Raw genomic sequence first — 22,698 nt, 5'->3', positions numbered from 1 at the left:
CAACAAAGCTGGACAGTCATAGGCTGTGGTTTTCCTGGGCAGATATGTGGCATGGCCCCCGTCCTTGCCAGGAAGCAAAGGCTAAGATGAAGGAATCCTTGGTTACATCCCAACGCTAATATATGGTTTTAATTCAGCATACTGTGACAGTTGAAAATGGAACCATAATCTCAGTAATTATATGTTTCCATTAAAATAAAGGCATATATAGTTTTGATTTAAAAGCATGGTGTTTTTTAAGAGAAATAAAACAGATAACTTGAGCAAAACTTGACATATTCTTGTAAAGTTAGCTCAAAAATATCCAGGAAAGTTACAAAATGATATCAAATAATATTTTTGACAACAAAAATATGATTACAATTTCAAGAACAACCAAGCAAAAATTTTATATAAGACAAGTGCTGAGCTTGCTTTTCCATAAGTAGAAAAATTTAGTTCTTCAATAAAAGTTGGTTTAGTGATATTATTAGAATTTCAAAATGTGTAGTAATGGGGATTTTGCATTCATGTTAATTCGATTCTTGATTCTATTTTAGAAGTATCAGCACTTCAGCTGTGATTTAGGGCATCTCTAGCCATCCCCGCCCCCCCCCACCCCCATCCCAAATGTGAAAAGTCTTATTGTAAAGTTTCAAATTTTGCCTCTTTTCAAAATGGATTGATTTTTGCCATGAACATCGCCTATGTTCTTGAAATTCTACCTTGTTCCTACATCATGATAGAAAATGGAAAAGCATAGTAGAATTGAATCAGAAGTCCCATTTAGCAGGATTTGAAATTAAGGATATAGCCAATGCAATGCTTTGTATTACTTTAAACCTAGACTGCACTTTTTGGATGACTTTTACTCTTCATCCCTCCATTCCGTATATTGTTGAGAAATGTTACTTTTTCTAGATAACTACAAATGTAGCTGTGTGGGAGCTGCTACTCTGGAAAAGCAACATCCCTGGCATTACAGGGGGAAATCCTACAAAGTGAAGACCTGGAGTTCAAGTAATTGTAAGTACTAGCAACTCCAATTTCCAATGAGAAGTAGAGGAGAGCACTGGACTGAGCCATTAAAAAGTATTCTAACTGAAAACTGGTAAAGGTTTGATCATGTGATTCAAAATTAATCTCTAACTAGGAATAATTATTGGCCCACAGTATTTGTAATAAATGTTTCTGTGTAATGTTCAGTTCTTTTTTTTTTTAAAGGGAGTTTTATTTTATTTTTTAAGGGAGTAAAGAATTTATTAAGAAACAAGAAAACAAGAAAAGTACATGGTCTGAGGCATGTGCTGTGGGCCTACTGCAGGATGAATTGCATGCATGGGACCACAGATGAGGGCTTTTAAAGTCTGCTTGCTGTTCTGATTGGTTGCCCACCTGTCATTTCTCAGGGAACCATTGGTGAGGTCTTTTGAGGATACCCAGGGCTTTCCCTTGACCATGAATGGGGTTCTCATTCCAAATGAGATTCTCATTCCAAGGTCTTGCAGGATCCCTCAGGAGGTTGCTGGGTGGGGTCTCATGGCCATGTGGTCTGCCAGCCATATTGTTCATCAGCCATGTTGTCTGTCAGGTCTTCAGCTATGACCCAAGTCTTTTCTTTCCCTATCCTAATCTGCCTCAACTCCCTCATCAGAGTGTTTATACCCTTATTCTTTAGGGTGTACTAAAGGGTGATGGTCATTCTTCTGTATCTGCTTCCTGCTGGTTAGGGGGAGTAGGCCCTACCTGACAAGATGTAAGACCTCTGGCTATTTGTATCACAGTTGAGGGAAGACAGGTCTGGCACCCTGGTTGGAACTGGATGAAATCCTTGCATGAATAATAAGGTGTTGATTCTGTAAGAAATAAATTAATTAACATTTTGAAGATAAATGGACCCACTAAAAGGATAAAGAAGATGGTGGTAGGTGGGCCCCAAAGGGGGCCAGCTATGACATGCTGAACCAAAAGAGTGAGTAAAAGCCAGGTGCCTTCAGAGGTTGCATCCTTCCAAAGTTGATGTGAAACAGCATTCTTCCTTGAGTTCTTTTATGCTCTTGGTTAACTTTAGGGAGAGATTATGCTAGACCTGCTTGGTTTGGGTATAAACTGCCAACCCGAGTTCCCACAGCAATGGTTACGCTTAAGACAGTTAAGACAAGTATGAAGAGAGGCACTGCCTAAGACATAAACTCACAAAGACAGTATAGGCAAAAACAGGACAAGCATATGGCAAGCAAAATAAAGACAGTACTTAAGAGAGTCATTCCTTTATCTTATAGCTACATTCATTAACTACTTTGAATATTAATTATTAATAATTTTACCAGGACTTTTAACATATTCAATATCCCTCTGCCTATGATCTAGAATAGAAAAAATATCATTGTAATCATCAGGCATATAGGTACATACTTAATATAATCAACGAACAAGTTCCTCTTTGAACTGGCGTTAATAGATCTAAGCTCCAGGTTTGCAATACCATACATGTTATTTCTACAGTGGAGCAGGTGATAATGCCAACTATGTTTCAGTTCTACTTACATCATTCTGATAAACATTGCTGCACTGCTATTCCCTTCACATGGCCAGCATGCTGCAGTTGTATAGATCTTACAGAGAGACTAGGGAGGTAAGGCTCCAGTGTTTCATTGGCCTGGTGCATAGTGCCCTTCAGCACTATGAAAAAGAGCCAGCCTGGAGGCAATGTCCATTGTACAATGGCAATGTGAAGCCATTACCAGCTGCTGCAAGAATCTGAAACTGCAACACACTCTCCATCCACTTCAGGAGCATAATCAGAGATGAAGTAGATATTTTTATTGTTTTACAGATCAGTGATGGGCCTAGCCAACAACTCAAATGGAGAGGCTCCATACAGTGTACTGAAGGCCTGGTTTGAATGCACAAGAGCTTGACAATACTGAAGTCTATATCTTTTAATCTTTATACACTTTCTAAACACTTTCAATGCAATGTATAATGTATCAAATGACCTTAACTTTTACCATGTTTATGCTAATTGACAGGTTATTTTATTTTAGCAGTACAGGAAGACTACTTTCTCAACTATTTTATGAAAATCTAATATTCCCCGTGTAATCAAGATTATCTTTCCTTACCACCACTTTAATATGCAGACTGAGGTGGCCTTTGACAGGTTTCCCTGTTATGAAATTACTTTTTGTTATTAATATAAATTTAGGTCTAATTAATAATAGTTCCTGGCATTAGGCATTTAAATGCTTCAGTTTAGAAGATGCTTTTATAGACTCCTTATAATTAACCATAACCACATTGACTAATTACTTTGCCATTAAATAAGCTTATTAAATTATAATTAGCAACCAATGAAATTTATCTGTTTAGGAGAGAACAGACCTACATTTCCTTCTTTAACTTAATTTCATTTCATGAACTGACAATTTTGATCATCTTAAGAATTTAATACATATAATGTTAATTTATTTCATTGTTATCTTATAAACCTAGGGAGATTACACCCAAGGTAAATAAAATTGAAACAATTACAGTTTATGCAAGGAATGCTTTTTCTTTCCTTTAGAGGAGCCTAAAACCTCTCTCTTTAATAAAATTCTAAAACTGTGAATAATCTTAAAAGCATCCTAACTACTAGGTTCTGGGATATAATACAATTGTTTAATTAGTTTTAGTTATAATTTAGAAAAAGTTCTTCCATAGCTTTCAAGGTCTTTTCCTTTACTTACTGAAATTTGGTGATAGGATTATTAACCACCCTTATTTTAAGGCTGTTAAAAGGTTTAAACTGGGGAATTACAGTGTAGCAGTTTGATATGGCTATGCATTCCAAAAATAGATATTGGATTATGTTTGTAATCTGGTCTGTACCTGGGCATAATTAAGTTATGATTAGGGCTTTGATTGGGCCATTTCATTAGGGCAACCCCTTGGTGGGGGGGACTCACAGATAAAAGGCATGGCAAAGGACAGAGTTGAGGGCTTTTAATGATGGAGTTTTAATGTTGAAGTTTGATGCTGAAGCCTTAAGCTGGAGCCCGGGTCAGTCAGCTCACAGAGGAAAGAGGAGCCGACTTCAGGAAGAAAGGAACCCTGAGCCCAGGAAGAAGCAAGCCCTGGGAAGAAAGAAACCTTGAATTCAGAGAAGCAAGACCCTAGAAGGGAGGGATTCAGGAAGCCTGAACCCTTGCAGCTTTCGGCAGCCATCTCGTTCCAACATGTGAAAATAGACTTTGGCAAAGGAAGTAACTTGTGCTTTATGGCCTGGTATCTGTAAGCCACTACTGTAAATAAATACCCTTTATAAAAACCAACCAGTTTCTGGTATTTTGCATCAGCAGCCCTTTGGCTGACTAATACATACAGGATAAACTGTGGATCTTAGAAGAGAGTTTCAATCTGTCACACCTAGCTCCTCCGTCATAGGTCTTCCAAAGAGAAGGTCCAGAGGGCTGGCGAAGTCAAAGAGCTTAGGAAAAATATTTTCCTTTTTCCAATAGTTTATATATTCAGATTTTTATATAACCATTCCATCCTGCTTAGCTTAATTTGGGCTCCAGGAATATTCTTTTACATATATAAGTGCATATTTAATTTTTAACAATTTGAATATAGCTCTTCTAAGAATTTCATTTGTTAATTTGATATTACCATTCCAATGTATGAAGATATACACTGAGCAAATAGACATAGAGAGTTAGTTTCTTATAATTTCCATTCTCTTAAAACTAAGTTTAACTATAAAATAACATTTAAAAGATCTCTTTGAAGGCTATTTCTAATTAATCTGCACTGGGATCCATGCATGCCGTTTTGCACAAGAATCTCGTTCTTTCCTCATTGGCTTATAAGCAAATTGTTCCCAATGCTATAAAATACAATTTACAACATTTCCCTTTACTTCAGAGTTTTGTTTGTTTCCCATTTGACTTTGACAGAGTCTGAGTGAGCAAGACTAATTCCAGTATATATCACTGAGGTCACTGAATTCTCAGTGAAACCTTGTTTTTCTCACGACTTGCTGCTTTTAGGAACATCACTTGAGGTCAAAGGCTCCCCAATCCCCAGTTCTCAGAGATAACAGGACTCTACCAGCCTGGTAGAGTGGATGCCGAACCCCAAAGGTCAAGAATTCCACCAGGCAGTATCTAGTCCACACCTAGAGTCACAGAAGAAAGCAGGGTCATTAATACCAGTGGAAGGACAGGAGACAGGGGTGTCTAAAGTTTGCCTTTTCCTGAACCATGGAGGTGCAGAAGTTGTCATGAAATAACCATAAGCAAAGGCAAACACTGTTTAGAATTATCATCACAATAGCTAAAGTTTAAGGGTAAGGTGAAGCTAGTAAGCTAGTCACAAAATCAAAGGTAAATTTAGTTTATAATTACCATTAGTATAGTAAGTGTAAGCAAGGGTGTGGCTAGACCTGCAGTAACCATAAACAAAGGTAAATTAGTCTAAGATTACCATTACAGTAAAGGTCTAAGGTAAATCCATCCAGTTATGGCAATTTTAGCTTTTGCTGTTTTATAATAAAAGGCATCTATATAAAGATCTTAACTTTTTTAAAAAAATGATGCTCTGCAGGTAGATTTATTTATTTATTTATCTATTTATTTATTTGGTACTGGGGCTGGAACCCAAGACCTAGTATGTGGTTTGCCAGAACTCAGCCACTTCTGCTACACCAGCCCCCTGATCTCAACTCTTAGAGTTTCTAATAAGTTTTTACTTTAGAACAAATTGGGCACTTTTGTTTATCAACAAAGCAACTAAAACAATTTTATTAGTAACAACATTGCTAAGTTTTTCTGCTCTTCCAGCAGTTGAACTAATTTCATGTGATTTCTTTTTATACATCAAGTTCAATTTTAAGATAATACTGACATTTAAAGACTCATTTTTAGGTTAACTTTCACTGTTATCCAATTTGTAACAGGTGAACCCCAAATCTGATTTATGAGTTCCTAGGCACGAGCAGACTGACAAAGTTAAAGCAAGCACAGATTAGAACAGAAGAAGAATTTTATACTTACTTAGCATAGGGGAAGACCTGCCTTTAGAATCCCAGTGTCTGTCCATGGCAGAAACCTCTTGTGGGACCCTCCAGCTTCGTTCCTCCAGGAAAATCACTGGGCAGCTGCTAAGTATGGAACTAAGGGCTCCAGAGAAGCCCTGCTTCTGATGAGCCACGAGTTGAGGCTGCCCTGGGGCTGCATTCTGTTAGTTACCTTCCTGTGAGGCTTTTTTGCTGGAAGGATTGGAGTGTTAAAGGGAATAGGGAGGGAGTTAGTAATAGCTAGGAACCTTTTAATCTCAACTGATGCCATGTGAGGGCGTTCCTTATTCTACAGGGGTAAGGTTAAATAAATATCCTAGATCTTGATTCTCCATTCATTCCCCTTATCAGGCATAGCCAAGTTTAGAGGTCCAGAGTGCAGGCTAGGACAGAATAATTGGCTCCCATGTTAATTAAGAAAATAGCGGGAAGCGGACTCGGCCCAGTGGTTAGGGTGTCCGTTGACCACATGGGAGGTCCGCGGTTCAAACCCCGGGCCTCCTTGACCCGTGTGCAGCTGGCCCACATGCAAGGAGTGCACCCCTTAAGGAGAGCCACCCAGCGCAAAAGAAAGTGCAGCCTGCCCAGGAATGGCCCCACACACATGGAGAGCTGATGCAGCAAGATGATGCAACAAAAAGAAACAGATTCCCGTACCGCTGACAACAACAGAAGTGGTCAAAGAACACGCAGCAAATGGACATAGAGAACAGACAACCGGGGAGGGGGGGGGCGGGTAGAAATAAATAAAAATAAATCTTTGAAAAAAAAGAAATTAGCAATCTTACCTGCCATGGCAAGGATCACCTGAGGCCTGCTGGTTGGTAGTTCACGCATGGCTTCGGGCCCCTTCCATTCTTCCCTGGGAAGGCGCCAGCAGTCTGAGTGGTGAGGCAGCTTGGGGCCAGATTCCTGTTGATGTGGAGCCTGGATTTGGGTAACCCTGAGGTGACAGTGCCTTCAATGCGGGCAGTTAAAATGTGAGCCTGTCTGGGACACTGTGTCCGCCCCTCCTTACCTTCTCCTGCTTGGTAGCATGGTCTTGATGGTTGAAAAATGAGAAGGCTGTTTCTGAAAGGGAGTTAATGGAAATTTGGGGGCCCAGGGAAAGTGTGCAGCTTTCTGAGGATGTCCAGTGCAGACAGCCTGGATTTCTAGGCTCTGCTTCTCAGTAATTTCCCTGAACTTTTAATTGACCAGTTTGGTAGTGCATTTCTTCATCCCCTTTATTTTTCTTTTTCTTTTTTTTTAAGATTTATTTTATTTATTTCTCTGCCCGCCCGCCCCCCCCCCCCCCCGCCGGTGTCTGCTCTCTGTGTCCATTCGCTATGTGTTCTGCATCCACTTGCATTGTCAGGCAGCACCAGAAAACTACGTATCTTTTTTGTTACGTCATCTTGCTGCATCAGCTCTCTGTGTCTGCGGTGCCTCTCCTGGTTGGGCTGCACTTTTCTCTTGTGGGACAACTCTCCTTGAGGGGCATACTCCTTGTACGTGGAGCACCCCTACACTGGGGCACCCCTGCATGGCATGGCACTCCTTGCGTGTGGCAGTACTGCGCATGGGCCAGCTCACCACACGGGTCAGGGGACCCTGGGTATCAAACCCTGGACCTTCCATACGGTAGGCCGACACTCTGTCAGCTGAGCCACATCTGCTTCCTTCTTCATCCCCTTTAAGGAGACGTGACCACGTGGTTTCTGGCCCTCAGCTTTGTCCTCTTCACTCTCATACAGGTTTAACTGGAATGCAGGGTCCCATGCAGAGACTACTCTTGGTCATACTGTGGCCACATGGCATGGCAGGAAAAGATTAGCCTCTTTCTTTCTAGACTGTCAATATGTAGGTTGTCCCAATTAGAAGCTACCCGTTATCCTAGGGGAGGATAAACCTGTACATGGGTCTGGGTGGTGCCCCACCGGTAGACCTGATTAAACAGACTGCTCACCGAGCCAGCATCCTGGAGTTGAGAACCCTGCTCACTGACCCCTATTCTGGGGATCAGGAGCCTTATGACCTTGGGAGACTTCTGGGTCTAGTTCCCAGACCTTAGCTCTCAAATTGGGCTTTTCTGCTAGGAAATGGACTGGCTAGGGGGCTTTCTTTTGCCTGAGTTGCAGAAATTTTAGGAGATAGCCATGAGCAAGCTCATCCTGGTCCGAGTTTTGTGGTTAAACCTGACATCAAAAGGCAATTAACCTTTTCCTCTTCCGGGGATGGCTTCTAGAGGCATTCAAAATGATCCAGTATTTAACAGACTGTCATAGACTATCTTACAATACTGCTCTAACAAAACTAGGCTATCCCAGATCCCTGGTAATAGAATTGTTTACCTTTATACCAAGAAGATTGAGAAAGCACCAAAATCTGCATGTGGTGTATACCCAGGTTGACTTTTAGGGGTTCATGCTGTGAGACCTAAAGTTCTTATGAGGCTATCTAAAACAAAAAAACATGCCAGCCGAGTCTATGGTGGTTCCATGTGTGCTAAATATGTCCATGACAGGATCAAGTGTGCTTTCCTGACTGAGGAGCAGAAAGTCTTTGTGAAAGTGTTGAAAGCACAAGCACAGAGTCAGAAAGCTAAATGAAAAAATATGAAGCTCTTTTGAGAAATAAAAATCAAAGACTTGAAAATAAAAGGCAATTAAGAAGCAGAGACTAGTCTGTGGCTTATAGGCAAACAGCCTTAGGGGCTCCAAAGGTAATAGATTAAGAAGAACTTCACGGACCAGCAGAATATCTCAGTCCACATATAATACCAGGAGTTAAAAATGCTTTTTGACCTGAATAAAAGGGGGAAATGGAAAGGACAAATGAGTTTATATGGCTATGAGTCTCCAAACAGAGCTGGGAGGTTATCAGAGGGGTCGCCCTTATACACACCTCAGCAGAGTCCCAGAGACAGATAAAGTAGATACAACCCCAGGTATTGGTTCTTCTGAGGGCTACAGAGACCCACAGGTTCTATGGTCATGGCAGATGGAGTTTAGTGCCATGTCAGTTGGCCCTACTTTGGAGTTTGTGTTTCTGTGTGATGGAGCTGGACTCAGATGTAATCTTTGTCCACAAACGTCTCCTATTACTTTTACCAGAACTATAGTGGGTGCTGGGGTTTAATGTATATCCAGGGGACCTGAATCTCTGGACTGACCATATGATAGCCAGGCCCTGAGCCTCAAGAGACTTGCAACTCCTACACTCTGGCTTATTGGACTTACCCCACTCAGCTAACATGGAGGTGAACAAGGTCAACCACCACACCAGGGAGCCAAGAGTGCCTAGAACTGAAAGCAGGAGAATTGCATCCAGCATCCATGTGGAATCTAAGCCCCCTCTTGATATAGCTGTGGAGTGGACACAACCATTCTAAGGTCCACAGGATGGAGGAATAGAATATGGATTAGAGTGGACTTACTGATATTCTATTCATGAACTATTGTGATAGTAATCGAAGAAAATGTGGCAGTGGTGTGGAGAAAGTGGTCATGGTGGCTGCTGGGGGTAGGGAGTGGGAGGAAGAGATGTGATGTGGGGGCACTTTCGGGGGTTGGAATTGTCCTGGGTGGTGCTGCAGGGACAGTTACTGGACATTGTATGTCCTCCCATGGCCCACTGGGTGGACTGTGGGAGAGTGTGGGCTATGGGGTGGACCATTGAACATGAGGTGCACCGGTGCTCAGAGATGTATTCACCAAATGCAATGAATGTCTCATGATGATGGAGGAGGTTGTTGTTATGGGGGGAGGAGTGGGGTGAGGGGGGTGGGGAGTATATGGGGACCTCATATTTTTTAAATGTTACATTAAAAAGACAAAAAATGTTACAATAAAAAGACCAAAAAAAAAAAAACATTAAAAAAAAAAACAAAAAAAGAACTTCAAGGACACAGTCCAGGGTGAGAGTCTTGGGCTTGGAGCCTGTAGCAGTTTAATATAATTGATGAATTCCAAAAAAAAAGAAATATTGGATTATGCTTGTAATCTGATCTGTACCTGGGTATGATTGAGTTATGATTAGGGGGTTGAGTCCCTACCCCTTGGTGGGCAGGGATTCACAGATAAAAGGCTTGGTGAAGAAGAGAGTTGGGTGCTTTTAATGTTGGAGTTTGATGCTGAAGACTTAAACTGGAGCCCTGGGAAATCAGCACACAGAAGAAAGAGAAGCCAGCCCCAGGAAGAAAGGAACCTTGAAGCCAGAGTAAAGCAAGCCCCAGGAATGTAAGAATCCAGGAAACCTGAACCCTTGCAGAAGTCGGCAGCCATCTTGCTCCAATTAGACTTTGGTGAGGGAAGTAACTTATGCTTATGGCCTGGTATCTGTAGGCTCCTACCCCAAAGAAATACCCTTTATAAAAACCAACCAATTTCTGGTATTTTGCATCAGCACCCCTTTGGCTAACTAATACAGAGCCTCTAATAAAACAAGAGAGGGCACAGAGAGGCTTTAATTAAAACTCACCAGTCTCCAGTGGGGGTTGGGGAGCACCACTTGCCTCTGTCTCCTGGTCGGCTCACTAAATAATGTTACTAGATGGCTCTGGATTCTGGGCTCATAGGATCTTGGCTTATGTTGCATAAACGAACTTAAGAACATGCCATAAGGTCAGTAAAGAGTTTATTAAGAAATAAGAAAATGAGAAAAGTACATAGTCTGAGACTTGGGCCATAGGCCTACTGTAGGGTGAGTTTTTAGAAATATTGCTTTCTCCATAGTCCTCAACTGGGATGGTGTTCTTTGTTTCCTAAGGACACTTAACTAATAGAGCAAACCAGAACAGGTTATAAACATCTTGAGAGAGGAATTACAAATAACAGAAAGTAACCCTTGTAAGATCTAATAGAGTATTTTCTCCCTGTATATGTAATACATTCTTGATGATTAGAAATCATAATAGATAGCATCATTTACACTAATCATCTTTCTGGCTCTTTTGATGTGTGACTTACATCATTCAAGGAAGGGACTAAAAATGGGTTTTTATATATTGCATTCACTGCCAAACTAACCACAGTGAATTAACTGGAAACATCCACAGAAGGAACCTATGTTCAAGGCTTTATGTTCAAGGTTTAATTGAATAGCTCTAAAGTTTTAGGTTATTTACAAACAAATAGAAAGGATTTTAACCCAGTAGTCAAAAGAGCCAGGAGAGATAAAAGAAGACAACAGTAAGGGATGGTTACGCCTCCATTTAGTTCAGTCTTTTGTCAGGGACCAAGAGCAAATTTCGTTCATGCTGAAGATATTTCCTCTAGTACATCCTATCTCTTGCTCCCTGTCCTTAGCATGGTGAGGAACTGTGTGTAATTATAGCTTCCCACTGAACTGAGAATGAATACATCAGACCAAAAAAAGATCAGATGAGTCCAGCTTGGGGAGTAGTGAGCCTTTATTTAGGGGGCATAGGTGGAGTCCTCAGTGGTGGGAGGAGAGACAGTGTTTTCCAAGCTCGATCATACATGCTTGCTGCAAAATGAGAGGGGCCTTTTATAAAGCATGTCTATGTGCAGAAGGGGAAGGTAGGATTTCTAAAGAATGCGGTGTTACAAGAATTAACTGATCAGTCACCAGTTCACAAACAGTTCCAGAAGCTTGCCTTTTAACTATTTAGGAATGGAATGATGCTGTGAGACTGGAAGGGGAAAGAATTGGAAGGACTGGAGGAGAAAATGCAAAGTCATATATGGTGTACTCCCTATCTTTCCAAGATTGGGTCTCTCAAAGTGATTCCTGTTTTTCCCATCCTCATCCCTTTGAGGATCAAAGGACTAAAAATCAGATTTAATTCTGGGTAAAACCAATAGCAAAGCCAAGTGTGGGCAGCAGATTTGATTGAATAGGAATTGCTATGTTTTGTTTTATTGGAGATCTCTATGTACCCAACCAGCTTCCCTGTTACTAATCGATAACGCATTGTTGTAAGCTCATACCATGAAATACTACTCAGCAATGAAAAAGGAACTACAGCTGATACTTGAGACAACTTGCATGAATCTAAAAATCACATTGCTGATTGAAAGAAGCCAGCTACAAAAAAAGAGACAACTTGTTTTATGATTCCATTTATATAAAGTTCAAGAAAAGGTAAACCTAATCTCTGGGGTTAGAAATAAGAACAGTGGTTTGTCTTGGGCAGGGGGATAAAACAGAGAAGAAAATGAGGAAATTTTCTAGGTTGTTGGCAATGCTGTATATCTTAATTAGGGAGCCAGTTACTTGGGTGTATATATTCTTCAAAACTTATCAAACTGTATTCTTATGAACTGTGAACAAAAAACCACAACTAATATTGTAGACTTCCACTCTTGAGTATGTGGGCGATATAGGACTTTCTCTATAAAATTATGGGACAAGCTTCCAAGGAGCTCAATAGAATCTGGCAAAATCTCCAAAGTGTTCCATAGAAGGAACATATGCTTTTTCAGTATTCTCCTATGCCCTAGAACCAGAAAACTAAAATACTAAATAATTGTGATGTGATGATACTCTCTCTGCTTCTATAGGATGAGAATTTCACTTAATAATAGTATTTGTAATCCTTGAAGAATTTCTGTGACTTGGAGAAGTCTAGGGATGTAATGAAACTGTCAGAATAAAAATGCATTGACTTTCGTATTTCAGTTTTAGGAATATGTTGAGGGTTGTAAGTAATCTTATGAAGAATGAACTTTCTAACATTGGCAAGGATTGAAACATATTAATATTGGAGACACATCAACTGGAGTACACCAAATGAGCTCTTGCTGTGGCCACCTGGCCAAATCTATAAAAGGTACTCAGACAGGTAATAACATATGCCCTGGGTACAAGCACTGCATTGTTAGAAGTAATGAGCAGAAACATAAAAGAAATGGAAGGCAGTCTCATGCTCCTGAGGGTTTTATAAGCTTGTTGTGGTTAGGTTAGGTACTTTCTTTACCTGCACTGAGTCCTGCTAAGAATTCCTTCCTTTAGCCAGCTCCATGCAGAGGTGAAGCCCCTCAAGTGCTGCAGTGGTCCTGGGACAAGATGATTAGAATCAAGGGCAGGATAGGAACAGAGGAAATAAGAAGTAGTGTTACCAGCACTGATTGGGGGTAGGTGGATAGTTGCTTATTTGCTTTTCCAAAGCTTTAAACTCATGACTGCTCCTCTTTCCTGCAGCTTTGTTGATACTAGGGCAGAACATAAAGGACACACTGGTGTAGCTTATCCTTCCTGCTCCCATGGACGCCTACTAATGCTGGATTCACCTCCCCTTTTCCCCATCCATTCAACAAGAATAGTTACCCCAAACTGTGTATACTGTGGTTAAAGATAAACAAGGTACCTGTCCTCACAGAGCTTATGGGATTTGTTCCTCCTGCCCTGGTACTTCAATGACTCCCTCAATATGGGATCCAAGGAGCCTGAGATGACAAGAAACAATTCATTTTTTCATGATTTGCTCATTGTTGCATAGTTTCCCTAATGAGTTCTTAGATAATGGAAAATATTTCATTTCATAATATGATTAATGGTTGTAGTTTTAAAATCTTGACTTTTATTTAACTAATCAAAGTAAATAATGGGGAATCATCTCTTAGGTTTGTGATGGATAGAAATCATTTAGGTTATTGGATGTTGTAAATATCAGTATCTGTATTCTATTCTTCAGGTTGTTCTAAGCCTCATGTGGTAAAGAAACGATTCTGAAATCAAAGCATTTAACATTGCTATTGGTTTCTATATTACCTTAGTTTATGCTTTTCTTTCAGGAGCACAACTGTGGACTGTGCTGGGTTGAGCAGCTTGGTTAAGATATGCAAATGACATTACATTTGAATAAGTCTTTGATTCTGTCTTTATTCAACTGGGATAAAAGGGAAAGGAGACAAAATCATGACTCAAGAGGAACTGAGTCACAGGCCCTTAATTGTTAATATCATAATGAGCAAATTCCGTGTGCTTAATACAATGGAAGAAGAAAATCTGATGGTGAGCAGTCTCAAATCACCTAGAAGACTGGAGAGGTGGGCCTAGGTCAGTCTTTCGAATGTTTGTGTTCAGTCATCACTTCATCTAGTGGGAGATAACTTCCTGAGCAGCCCAAGTGCTCTGCACACCAGTCCTACACGCCAACCTTGCTGACCCTGAGCTGGCCCTCTCATATTCACAAGCCATTTTATGAGGAAGACCCTTGAGAATAGCAGTAGCTCTCTCTCTCTCACTATTACCAGATCTACCCTTCAAAGCATAAACTCTGCTTGTTGGAGTAAGAGTGGCTTCATTCTTTTGGTCAAAGGAAAGCATGTTTATTTCTAATTTCAGTGTTTCTTTTGTGCCTGTCTAGACACTTAAGGGAAAAACAAGTTTAGATCACTGGTAAAGTTATGCTCTAAAATAAGAGAAGACCTGTGATAAATCACTTGTAAAGACATTAACTATAATATGCCTGGATATTCTTCACTTGCCAAGCTTCTGCAGAGCTTTTGTGGCTCCAGAAATAGTGGTTAGTTCTCACATGCTGTTCTGCTTCAGCTAGCTTCATATGGCCACCTGCAGAAATAGTTCTTGGTTTCTCTTCCTTGTCTAGATGCTAGTCAGGGCAACATTTAGAAAAACACGAGTTTCATATTCCCATTCACATGTGTAAATGAATTAGAGTATCAAAGAATTACCTAAGTTATTTAATATATAACATCATTTATCTCAATTATTTGAATACTTTATGTCAACATTTTTTCCTATCTGCATTACTGTACTCTAAAAGGCTCCATAATAGCAGTTGCAGAATTATAAGGGATTTAGAAAACATACCCAAGCATCTTCTCATTTAATGGGGTAAAAAGACCCACGTAATAACTTATGGCTTGAAAGGCATTTTTACATATATTATCTCATTTTACATATTCATTTGTTAAGTATTTTTTTTTAACTATGTTCATTCAGTGTTTTATATTATTTCTTTTTATAATCTGTAATTTTGACTTGTGGCAAAATTTGATTAGCAAATCTGAATATGTTCAAGTACTGTGAACATTTTAAATGATTTGTGTCAAAGAGATTTCTCCTCTGTCCCTTTTCTAAGGAAGTCAATAAGAGTCTGAATGTATTACCAGAGTAAAGGTAAATGAGATATTTGGATTATACTATCCTATCTTTTAAAAGATGAAAGGACAGGAGCTGTGCTGAAGTTTACATGGCCTGCATATGAGGGGTAGACTGATTTCTAAGGTTGTTTATTTGGTATCTTTCTACACTCCTCTGGATTTTCTATTTGGTTTATCAAAAGACCAGCATTGAATATTCCCACATAGCCTAGGTTGAATTCTAGTCAAGGCACTTGAGTACATAGCTAGAGTCTTTGAGTTAATACTTAAATGTTCATAGCAGCTGGTGAATGAAGACTTGATAGTGTGGGATATTGTCTTACCAGAGAAAAAAATTGCACTGTCTTTCATTTCTCTTTGCAAATAAAGGAGTGAATTAACTAACTAGTTCCTCTTAAAGTAAATAGTTAGGGAAAAATGTATTAATCCAATGCAATACTCAGCACTGTTAGATCAAGTGTGCTGTTTTTAACTTAAAGACAATTATTTTTCTTTGTTGTTGTGACTTGGATCATGTCATCAATACAAGTCCCAATCTCTGGTCTTGTGGTTGTGAATTCATTTATAAATGGGATCTTCAAAGATCCTAATAAGATGTGGCCAAACTGAATCAGGGTGTCCTTAATCCATATGACTCTATTCCTTATCAGCAAAGTAAATTTGGATGTAGTGGTAGGAGTGAGGAAGGAAATAGAAGGAGATAGATCACCATGTGACAGAGGATTACTTGCAAGCCAGCACCAGAATACTATAGATTCTGGAGAAAGCATGGCTTTACTAATACCTTGATTTTGGACTTCTATCCTCCAAAACTGTGAGACTATAAATTCCTCTAGTTTAAGACAATCAAACTGTGGTATTTATTATAGCATTCCTGGCAAACTGAGACATTCATATTTTTAAAAAATACTTTCTGGATATTTGGATAGGTGACTTTTTTGGAATATATAATTCTTATTCTTTAATGGTCAGAAGCTCTTATAAGAAACACTTTTTTTAATACATAATTTTTTCTAATGGGTAGAATAAACCCGTGGAGAATTTGGAGGCATTCGATAAACATTGAAGAAAGAAAAGCACACAAAAACAAAAAATGAGTTTCATTGAAAAACCACATGGTGATCAAATATTATAATTTCTCCTCTGGTTAGGGCAGTTTTCAAGGGCACCACAACTGTCTTTCGTCAAGGCAGTGTCAAGTTCTGGTGATGTAAGTAGGTGGTTTACAAAATTTTGACTCATATGGAATTGTGTGTCTGTGTTACCGCAGTGATTTAACTTTAGGCTTTGAGGTTCATTAACGAATAAGAATTCACTGGTAACTGGCAGGAGACTTCCATTCAGAGCAAAGGGATTGGAACATTTTTGTATTGTTGAAACCACTTTTACTTCTCTACTTTCATTTAAAGTTATGTGAAGGAAAAAGAGTAATTCGTGTTCCATACAAAAGAAGTCTTAGACATGAGGGATTTCTATAGCTTCTCTGTGTTATAAACTATCTACATTCTTTACATGTCACTCCCTGAACTTGTCTGTATTTTGGAGGAAATCCATAGCGTTAACTCTTATTTCAGAGACTGTGACAACCTGGCTAAAGCAAAGACAGTAGGCAGTGTCATTTCCTCCTCCCAAATTCCTCTTTTGGCAAATGTAAGGAGGAACATGCACTGTGGGTGCAATTTTGTTTTTGTTTTCCTCTTATTTCTGAACTGGCAGGGTATCCCTGGGATTGTAGCTGTGTACTTGAATAATCTCTTAGGACCAACAGCATTCACATTTCATGGCTCTCACTAGGAATCATTAACAGCCTGGAGCAGGGTTTTGCTTTTCACTTAACTTGTAAGAGAGTGAAGAGGCCCTGCCAAAGTTCAGAAAAGGATAACAAAGCATAAGCCCTTTAATGGGATGAGCTAATATAAAAGTCTAAGTGCAACAAGCCCTTTCCCACAAGTAGGTCCTGATTCAGAGACTGGCATCTAAGCTGACAAACATCATATACCAGGAAACAGTGCTGTGGAGAAATTAAAGTAATTCCACTGAACTGAGCCAAGTTACAGGCTTTGGGAAAACAAGGATCTATCTGTTTAACTTTGCTAAGTTTAGGATCACCATGATTTATAGCAATTTCCATATTTTTATTGCAAAGGAGTATAGGATCTAGTACTAAAGGTTCTAGAAAGTATTTACTTTAGTGCAGCACTGTTTGAACGCTGCTTTATGTAGGCTGAAATATTCCTTTATTGTGGAAATGTCCACATATATTTGTTGCTTAATTAATATGATCAGGATAAGTACCTTATGAAGCGTCACTTAATATACTAGGAGTGGCAGAACAGTTGAAAAGCAATTGCAATATTAAAACGAGCTTCTGGACTGGCTCTGATTCCCTGTCAGAGTGTTGCAAGGACCACCTGCCTGTTTGCCGCATCACTGAGATAGCTAGTGTTCTTCTACTATTTGGTTTTCAGGGGTCCTTCGGGTAAATCTTTTATTAGATCAGCTCCTATCCTAGATACTCAAGTAGCCACTTTCATCTTCAGGCAAACTGTATCCTGGCAGATGAGGGCCTTCAGAAGTTTTTTTAGTCTACTTAGATATACTTTTTCTAGTTGTCTTAGATGTTCTGAATCAGTGATTGCACTCAAATGCCTCTAGGAATCCAGCAGATAACTTATGACAGTGAAGTGGGCCAGTTAGGAACTGTGATTAACTTGAGAGTAAATGTCCATCTCAGTAGAAGCCTCTACCCTATGTTTGTTGCCAGCTGAGAATGCCAAGCCCAGGGTTGTCAGAGATCCCAAGGGGAGCTGAGAATCTGAATATTGAGGTATAATCTCTTGGCTTTTAAATGCTGGCAACTAATTCAATTTAATAAACCAAAAACTTATTCAGGCCAACTATGACATGGCACGAGCTATGTACATGGACTCAGAGCTGCCCTTTTACAACATGATTTAAATGGAACAATTGAGCTTTCTGGAGCTGAGCTACTCACCTGGACATCTACCATAGCTGCCAAGTTAGTCCCACGTTGGAGCGATCTCCTTTGGGAGGCTTGAGATGTGATGGATTTGGGAGGAGTGGTGGGGAGAAGCCAGCTTGGATTCAGGGACTGTTTTAGTTTGCTAAAAGCTTCCGAAAGCAATATACCAGAAATGGGTTGGCTTTTACAATGGGGCTTTATTAGGCTGCAAGTTTGATTGATGTCCACATCAAGGCATCAGGGGATGCTCTCTCCCCAAGACCCTGCTGTGGGGGATCAGGCATATGGTGGCATCTGCCGGTTTCTACCTTCTTCTACAGGCTCTGTTGCTTTCAGCTTCTAGCGGCTCCATCTGTGGTTCTCTCTCCCCCAGGTTCGATTGATTTCAGCCTCTTGCTCTAGAGCAGAGGTTTTTAACCTGGGGTTCACACACACCAAAGGGGCCCGTGGAAAGATTTCAGGAGGTCGTTAAGCTTGAATTTTTTTTTTTTAATCAACTTATCTTTATTTTCTCTAAACTCTGATGTTGAGTGTCATAAAACTATTTGCCGCTACATTCTGAGAAGGGGTATGTGGTTTTCACCTGACTGGTAAAGGGGTCCATGGGACCAAAAAAAGCTCTAGTGGCTTTCCCTCTAGCTTCTGTTGGTTTCTCTCTGAACTCCTGGGTCTTTTCTCTCTGTTTCTCTGGATTCATCCCATTTATATAGGACTCCAGGAAGAGGATCAAGACCCAACTCCACCCTCAGTCACGCCTTACTGAAGTCCTCTAACCGAAAGCCTTTAACTGCGGTAATCTAATCAAAAGACACTATCTGCAATGGAAAGAATTAGCTCTAAGGACATGATCTTTTCTGGGGCCCAAAAAAGCCTCAAACCACCACAGGGGGCTATGAGAATGGAAGACTTTTTGGTTGGCATATCTATTCATTGAAGGCTATATGTCGTTGAACAAACACAGTTCCTAGATTTCCCCTGTATGATGATGGGTAGAAAACAGCGGCACTTCAAACTTTCAAAAAGGTGCTCTCTCGTACAATGTGGTAGCATAATGGGAAACTCAGCCATGTACTTTGTATACTTCATACTAGGCACTTTACAAATGCAAGTTTCTTCCTATAACTAGCTCCCTTTTCTAAAATTACTTACAAAATCAAAAGCTTTAAAAAATGTATTAGCAAGTCTGACTTCCCCACTTTTCAAGTAGCTATACACACAATCCTGTGCAGTGTGTATTACTCCGTCCATTGCCATTGCAGATGAAGCTACTGAGGTTAAATAACTTTCCCCCAACTGCATAGCAACTGACCAGTGAAGACTGGCTTTGCTTTTCCGTTGCACAGTGGAGCCAGGAAATTTTCCTCAGGCTTCCCCAGACTTAAAAGCATAGAGCCATTGGATTGGGAAGGATTTCAAAGATTAACGTGTCCAATGCCTCATTTTAGAGGTAAGTAACTTGCTCAGAATCACAGAGACAAGACGAAACTCCATGCTTCCTGACTTCTAATCATTTCTCTTTTCCCTATACAATTTTGGAATCATAGTTACATTATCAGAAACAATGATCAAAAGTAAAATATTTGTGTTGCTGGTGATATTTCCATTTTTATGCCTTCATTTCATTCCTTTTAGATCCAGCTAGATTTTCTTTAAATCCTTACGCTGCTGGCCTTAGGAATGCAAGTCTTTGAAATTACAATGATTTTGCTTCTGCAGCAGCGTGAATGCCTGTTGAATTTAGAGGGAGCTGCAGATCAAAGCAGAAGGGCGTGACAAATGTTAAGGCAGAGGCTGGTGTTTGACCAAACAACCCACAAGCCCGGTAAAAGACCATGCTATAATTTAAGTAGATGGTAGAGATTTTTGTGGTTTAAACATCATTGGAACCCAAGAAAGACCTTATTTTATGCAGTTTGGCCTATTTTGTTGTTTATTTTGATTACACAAAGTTCAAGGGTACTTTTGACGTTTAAAAAATGTCTATTTCAGTTAAAGTATTGAATACAGTTATAATTTCCTTTTTTCTTTCCCTTTCTTTTTTTGGGATAACATTTTGGTTTCCCACAGAGCTCTTTCTACTGCCTATTGAGGCAGGTTGGTATGGTGAAAGGGGGAAGGCAGCTGGCCCAGGAAACAACATGGCCGACAGACTACCTGACATGGCCATGAGAACCCACACAGAAACCGCCAGAGAATAAGGTTGCTGGAAAGACATGGCGAGATCTTGGCCAGCCCCATTTGGAATAAGATTGGAACGAGATCTCATTCAGGGTCAAGGGAAATCCCCAAATACCCTCAAGGGGCCTCATGGGGCAACTAATCAGAACAGCAAACAGACTTTCAAAAGCCCTGACCTGAGGTCTCATGCTTGTAAATCACCCTGCTGTGGGCCGGCGGGACCACGTACTTTTTTCGGTTTCTTGTTTCTTAAAACTCTTTACTCCCTTGTCTACCCTATGGCACGTCCTTAAATTCTTTGATGCTTCACAAGCCAAGAACCTACATGCCCAGAATCCAGAGCCATCAGATAACATTATGATTTCCTTCTAATGTTGCCACATTATCAATGTTACCTTCATGAGGTGATCACAGTTGCAGAAGAACCATTTTTGCATGGGGATTCTGTCCACCAAAAACCTTTTGGGGACCTTTCTTGTCATATAAGACAAAGGGCAGAAATATCATTGGAATTTCTTCCACATGAAGTTATTTCCTTCCATGGAAGGAAATATGGTGAGAAGTCACCATAGTCAGTAGTGTTTGAATTCTGTCCCACCACCTATTTACCAGTGTGTGACCCTGGAGAAGTTATCAACCTATCTGACCTCATTCCTTATCTATAAAATGGTGATAATACCAACTTCAAAGGCTGTTGGGAGAATTAAATAAGACTATGTTTAACAATGCCTGGAGCAAGATAGATTATACATATTCACTCATGCATTCATTAAACACATATTTATGGACATCTACAATGCTCCAGGCACTGGAGACCCAGAAGTGAACAAAATAGACAAACTCCCTACCCACAACTGGTTCCCTTTCTTCTTTCCCTTCCTCTCTGTCACTTGATTCTCACCACTAAAGCTGGTGAGCTAAATAGCATTTTCCTGCTTTTGCAAGGAATTTGTGCCTTTGGAAGTTCTTCCAGTCAACAGTTAGACTTCCTTTTTGCTTGAGGCCCAAGAATGTGTGATGGAATTGCAAAATTTAACCCACACTATAAACTGGATGTGCAGATAAACAAACTCTATTTAGTCTGTAACTATCGTGGCTTCCCTCGTAAGCCCTCACCTTGTGGTTGGGGGGCGGGGGGAGATGGATGAATAATATTCTCTTAATGCCTGGTATAAAGGGTCATTTGATTCAATAATTTAACCCATGTGGGTAGCATGCTACTTCTTTTGGATAAAAGTACTTGGGCTCTCAGCCTCTTCCCCTCTGCTTGCCTGACACTTGGGGAGAGGGCCGAGGTTTATGCACTGTCACGGTGGTGGGGGTTGGTGTTCTCAGCCTCAGTTCCCTGCCTGATCCCCAGCGGTTGTCCCTCTTCCACTTTGTACGACTTGTCCAGTGGGTGTTTGCAGCGGAAGCTGGGCAGGTGTGCTTGTGGTCTTTCTGGGCTGGGTTGAAGTCCCAGTGTGCTCTGGCAGACCTGCTCTCATTTCCATTTCCCCTGGCGCCGAGATCCCTTTGAAGTCTAGCTGGCCTCTCACACAGCCCTGGCCTCACCTGCCTCTGACAAGCAGTGAGCCTTGCCCTTTGGGGTCTGCTCTACATCTCTGAACACTGCTACACTGCCTAAGGCTGAGTTTGTAGGCGGCTTGCCACACTCCGTCCAGGAGGAGGCTCTTCAAGAGTGATGCCTGCTTCCCCGGCAGATAGAACCTTGCTTTCCTAAGGCAGGGCCTCCTACCTGGGCCAAATTCAGAAGGTGGGGGAGGAGAGATGAGAACAACCTTCCTTTCACTTTTTACTTTTCTTTCTCTTCCAATTTCTTTCTCTCTCACTCTCTCCTTCGTCCTCTCTCTTTCCCTTTCTCTCTTTACTCCCTACAAGTCTCTACACTAACCAAGGGCAGAGTTTCTTTCCATTGCATCTTCTTCCTGACTCTAACAACCTCACTAAATCTTAGCAACAAGCAGATTACTTTTTTTTTTTACATTATTGTGGTCGAACTGTATGATCTGAAGCGTCCATGCTTGGTTGTTAAAATAGTAAAGGCTGAGAAATGGATGTGGCTCAAGCAATTGGGGTCCCGTCTACAATATGGGAGGCCCAGGTTCGATTCCTGAGGCTTCCTGGTGAAGGCAAGCTGGATTGCACCGCAGAGAGCTGATGGCCCAAGCCACAGAGAGCTGGTGTGTTCAGATGACGCAACAAAGGGAGACACTGAGGAGAGACCGTGAGAGATACAGCAGACCAGGGAGATGAGGTGGCTCAGGCACTGAGTGCCTCTCTCCCATACCGGAGGTCTCGGGATTGGTTCCCAGTGCCTCCTAGAGAAAGATGAGAAGAAAAAAGGACAGACAGACATAGAAGAACACACAGTGAATGGACACAGAGAGTACACAGCGAGCACAAACAACAAAGGGGGAGGG

This window comes from Dasypus novemcinctus, chromosome 9 (assembly GCF_030445035.2).
Source record: "Dasypus novemcinctus isolate mDasNov1 chromosome 9, mDasNov1.1.hap2, whole genome shotgun sequence".
Taxonomy (NCBI): domain Eukaryota; kingdom Metazoa; phylum Chordata; class Mammalia; order Cingulata; family Dasypodidae; genus Dasypus; species Dasypus novemcinctus.
Note: the sequence above shows the minus strand (reverse complement) of the source record.